The sequence below is a fragment of the Notothenia rossii genome, assembly GCF_949606895.1.
Source record: "Notothenia rossii genome assembly, chromosome: 1".
In the NCBI taxonomy this organism is placed as follows: Eukaryota; Metazoa; Chordata; class Actinopteri; order Perciformes; family Nototheniidae; genus Notothenia; species Notothenia rossii.
In genome coordinates, this window is record NC_136912.1 from 61,487,106 (window position 1) to 61,493,105 (window position 6,000).

Here is a 6,000-nt window from a genome sequence, read left to right on the forward strand (position 1 = left end):
AGTGCACACAAAAACATAACTTGGAGATATAAATAAATGCGGATATGTTATTTAAAACCACCTCGAATATGTTGTGTTAATGTTATGACATGTGTTCTCATAAATGATGCGGTAAACAAAAGGACATAATTACTTTAAACTGACGCCGTTTTGCATTTCTATAGGTTGTATAGATACGAGCATGGTTTTATATACTATCATGTTTAATCACGTTTTATGCCGTCAATAGCCTACTTCAGGGGTTACTGGTTACGGTGCCGCGTGCCAATGGTGGCATGCGGCACCGTAACCAGTGACACACCAGGAATAAGTGGAATAAGTGTGCAAAATATGTAAATGTTATTTTTGGATCCTGAACGAGACCGCTGCCATGGCGCGTCTCCTGTTACCTGCAGAAGGAAGCCATGCACGCAACGCAGCCCCGCACTCTTTATCTCCAGGCGACTTTCTGCCGCTTTCCTCCGTGGTGCAGTGCTGATCGTTTCACAGAGGAAAGCACTTCACAAATTGCAGTACCCATAAGGAGCTGTACAAATACCGCAGTTTTCGAGTTGCTGTGTCTTTAGTTGAAATCCCAGTGGGGATCTGCTCATCGCTCATCGAAAAAATATGCTACACAGGGGGGGACTGGCCATCTGTGTGTTCTGGAGAATCACAGAACGGACGATCGTCCTTATTATTATGCCGTTCAAACCACTTATTTAAATTTGTTTGTTAAATTCGGCATGATGTAACTTGCGCTGACAGGTCCACACACTGCTTCCCCGCAGCGAGGCTCCCCCCGCCCTCCTGTTGACAGTTCACCAGCGTCAAGGTCCTCCCCCCCCCCCCCCCCCCCGCCGTTGATAATTCACGATCGTTGGCACGCTGATAATTCTTTTTTTTGTAATGGCACTTCATATCAAAAAGGTTGCCGACCCCTGGCCTACTTGATAAGACGCTAGTAAAACACAGGAGGTATGGAAACTAAGAACACCAGATATGGTAAATTTTATAGCTAATATAACACCACACATTAGTTGTATATCCTTTAACTGGTGGATTATGGATATATAGTTGCTGATCAAAAGCTGGAACACGAACCACTCAATACAAAAAAATAATTCAGATCCTGTCGTCATGACTCCGCTCCGGAGGGATTCCACGATCATTTCTTAGAGTTTCTCATCAAGGGGGTGTCTCCTGTCCCCGGTACAAACACACTGCCTGAGGAAGGTTAGGCTATGTGTATTTTTTTAGTCATTAACCTTTTTCGGACCACTTATTTATTTATTTTGGTGACGATCCGACCTCCATGCTGTTACTCTGGTTCAAACTGCATCCACCAAACAATATGATTTATCTCCAACTCCCCAAAATAACCAAAATCTGACACGGTGTGAGATGTCTTTTTTAGCTGTTCTGTCGTCATTTCATGCAGTCAGTCAAAATTAATTAATGAATGAATGGGCGTTTCTTTGACTATTTATAGGCAAATATGGGCGTTACGTTAAGTCCGCAAAAGCTGCGACGCATTTCGAGTTGATTGTGATTTATAAAGGGAAACCGGCGTAGACGCAAGTCCTGTGCCGGTACGCAGTATTTTATGAATCGGAAAGTGTCTGTGCGCATTTATTTGCTTTGTCCTACGTAAGCAACCTTCCCACGCCAATCCTACGCAAGGCTTTATACATGAGGCCCCAGGTGTTTAGTCTTCTGGCCTGTGGGATGAAACTGTCCCTGAGTCTGGTGGTTTTAGTCCGGATGCTGCGGTACCGCCTGCCAGACGGCAGCAGACAGAACAGTTTGTGGCTGGGGTGATGGGGGTTTTTTATAATCCTGAGGGATTTCTTTAAGGTTAACCTGATATTTTTACTCCACTACATTGATGTTAGTTACATTAAAGATTTGGATTAATGATGTGAAATATAAACAACCCTTAACCAGTTAAACCCGGGGGCAAAACCATAGACTATATAGGCCTATATGATTATAATGTTTAACTATTGAAAAAGAGATTTGTTTTCCATGTCATTCGTGTGTGTTTCTTATCAGAAAGTGAAGTTATTTATTTGTAAGCTCCAAATCCAAATATTTCCCTCAATGGCCTTTGTGCCCTGGCATGTGGCCTTTGTGCCCGAAAAAAATGTGTAACACCAAAGGCCACATGGCCTTGCCCCTAAAATGACGAAATTCCAAGCCTGATGGAAACATGTCACAGTAGTGGCAGAAAATAAAAATAAGAACCTGAAAATGAGCAGAATATGTCCTCCTTAACGGCCCCTACACACGGCGGCATGCGTTGAAGCTTGCCGGTGGGCATGTATGACGCTCGACCAACAACCAATCACATGAATCTCCCGCCCCGGACAAACAAGCAGCGGTTTGATTAGCTAGAGCTTGTACTGGGATATGCGCTTTTGCTCCCACAATGCAGTTTGGCGAAGACTGACGTCACCCCTGTAGCATCTCTGTATAGTATGTGTATTCACTCTCTGTCCTAAACGGCTTGTTGGAGCTCCTGCACCCCCCCCCACCCTCCCTATGAGCCCACTGTGCTCTGATTGATCAGCTCGCCCAGTCTGTTCTGATGGGTCCACCACCGTTACAGCGGAACATCAGTGATTATGTGTAACAATGGCGTTTGTTAGCAACCAAGAAAATGACACCAGTAATGACAAACAGATGAGAATGCTGCGTGGGGTCTGGGTGCCGTGTTGGCGGGACGTTGGGGGGCTCGCTGCTCTGCCCTTTGAGGATCGAGGAGTGGACAGTGTGAGCTGGATTACTGGTGTCGTTTCCTGGTTGCTGCGTGGGGTCTGCGAGACAGCGAGACACCTCGTAACTCAGCCTGAGCACACACACAATCAGGAAGAAAAAAATAGAAAAAGAAAAATCTCCAACGAGATGTTCTGGGGCATTAAAGACAGGTATTTTCTGTGTTAGAGTTTTACTCGCTACAGGGTGTACTTTGAGGGTTTGTGACTCTCCAGACCGTTTACATGCAGAAAAACCTACATAACACACAAGGGGACGGGTAATAACCGGAAAAGCATGTCATTGGACCTTTAAGGATTGTGGTTCTGCAAACATGTCTTGGCCCACAAGTTGTATTCTACAGACATAACAAAATGGATGAATATTTCCCTATGATGTTTTGAAACGTTCTTATACGATAAGAATAATGACAGATTTGTGTAATCCCTAAAATATCATAAATCGTATCAAAATAGATACCTCAGTCAAAAATAATGACAATTATTAATTTTTTTAAAGAGTACAGCTATTCCTCTCTCTACCTTATTTTCTCTGTTTCCCTCTATCTTTTTCCATCAATTCCTCAGTCTCCTATCCAGTCTCTTCCCAACCTTATCTCATCTTACAATGACACATAACTCAACAGCACACCTGCGATCCGTGACAGCTGAGCCCCTGGCCTGCTGCGGTGCTGTCACTCAGCTAGCTAACTGCCATTAAACAGCATGACCCTGTCGCCCCATTAGGCCTGAGTCAGATGGGAGTGTCAAACCATTCCCCCCCCATGCACCTCACTGTTGCTGCTGCTGGGAAGAGTTGGTCTAGGTAGAATCAAACCGTAAAACCAAGAGGCTTTTCAGGAAACATTGATATTAGAGAGGCCTTTGTAAAGTCAAAAATGTTGTGTTAATATTGCACCTTAAAATTACTTAAAATGCAGGAACCAAAAGAAAAAATGGCAAAAGAACAGAAAAAAAGTGCTGCTGTGCGAGTTCTGCTCATTGCTGTCTAATAGCAGGGCATCTCTTTCAAAACATAACATTTTCATATTTCTAACGCTTGAATCCAAATCAACATGCAATACCTGCATTTAACTATTATGAAACAAGCTCAAAATAGCAAGAATCCTGCAGCTAAATTAGCTTTCATATGCCAAACCATTGTCGAGCTGAACTGGCTTTAAATAAGCAAAACTTTCTAAAAGCCCTGACACACCAAACTGACACCCAAGAACACGTCCCGACAGACCCGATTGTTGTGTCGCCTCACGTCTCCTGCGTTTGGCCAAAAAGTCGCACTGGAACACACCACAAAGACTTCAGCCGACGGCCAAGTAGCACGTACGCACTGCACATGCATGAGTGGCAATAACTCTCCTTACCAGCAAGCAGCGGTATGTGTATTCTTAATTCAAAAGAGGCAACCGGAAGACAGACTGCATGATATAATATACAAACAACAAATAGCGTGCGTTTTCACTCTCGTCCATCACAGACTGTTTCACAGACTATTTCACATAACGACTTATAATCGAAAACATGTTCAGTGCGGTACTGGAAAATGAAAAATAATAGCCGTCTGTGTGTGCCTTCTTCACTTCCGTTTAGCTTCTCATGCACTGATTCGCTAAGCTGAACAGCCAATCAGAGTGATTTCTTTGGCCGACGGCCTTTTGCCGACAGCCACGGCCGAAAAGACACGACGGTGCTGGACACACCAATCTGAGTAGGGCAACAGGACGCTCATTGACGGCCAGACATCTATCGACGGCCAAAATCGGCCCGGTGTGTCCGGGCCTTTAGTGCTGCTCACAGCAGAGACACATTTATTTATTTATTGGCACATCATCTGGCATAACATTTAGTGTATAATTTGGTTGGTCTTTAAAATGCTTATTCATCATTGCAGACTCTTTAAACATTTATTCTGCTAAGAAAACTGCACAGGTGTTCAAAAACAATTAGAATAATCCCCCCCCTGGATATAATGCACTTATGTTTTCCCATGCTCCTTAGGGACCCGGGAAACATAATGCGCAGTAAGCCCCATACAGGGCTGGGCAGGCGGGGAGAGCCTCCCCCACTCGGGTCCATGCACACTGTTCACGAGGTAAGCGTGTGTGAGTGTGGGGGACATAGTACACTTACGTTTTCCCCATGCTCCTTAGGGACCTGGGAAACGTAGTGTGCAGTGTATAGTCACTTGCCGTGGCTGTTAACCAAAGGCCGGTCAGAGGCAGTGTGGTGGGTCGATGTTGTAGGACGACAGGGTGTTTATCCATCGGGGCTCCACCCACTGTACCCATAGAGTCCAGTAGAGTGCGGAGCCTGTGTGAGATAGAACGGTGGGTTATTTATTGTAACCCTAGTTCTATAAGCACGATGGAGCCCTCTACCTAGGGGCCCTGTCTTTCCTATGCTTCTCGCTGAAGAGGGTGTAGGATGACAGTCAGGAGGCGCCTTATATACTGTGAGCCTGCACGCGCATTTAGGTAGGCTCTACCTGATTGACCGGCTACGTTTATACAACTTCAGTGTGTGAACGCTCGTGTATCATTGATGAGAGTAGTAACCATAGAGTCCAGTGGAGGGCTCCGTCTATGCTTATAAAACCAGGGTTACAATACGTAACCCACATGTGAGTTTTTGCTCACATGCACAAAAAAGTAAAGTGTTGGTCCTTTAAGACGCGTACTGTAGGCTAGGGAAGGCTAAGCCTTCCCAAATATTTTTGCATGCAAGGTGAATACAGAACAGCTGGTTAAAAATAAATAAACTACCGAGTGTTTGAATGCGTAGGCTTACATTAACAGGTTTATGATATCACAGCAAGGCCAACAGCATTGCGTAAAGACGCACACTTATCGCAAATACATACACAAATAAAGGGCAACATAGAAACCACTTTTGAAACATTGTGTGCGTGGCCAACACATCCTCACTACCAGGTCGGCCTATGTTGACGTTATGTCAAGTCCCCTGAGTGTGCTTTTTCCAACGCGAGGGGGGGCGACCCTTAGCGTACATTTTCAACTTTCCGGGATGTCCATAGTCTTCTATATAGCTCCCTAAACATATGTTATAGATGACTTGAGATCGTGAGCGAATGCTACCCGCAGATCCATTCTCACAGCGTTTATCAACCTTTTTCTTACTCAATATCAAGCCACACTTATTGTTTTTACTTCTTTATTTTAATTGAATAATGTAGGACTTTTGTTGCCGTCAGTTATGGGGAGAGTAGGGGCTCAGAATACTGAAATCT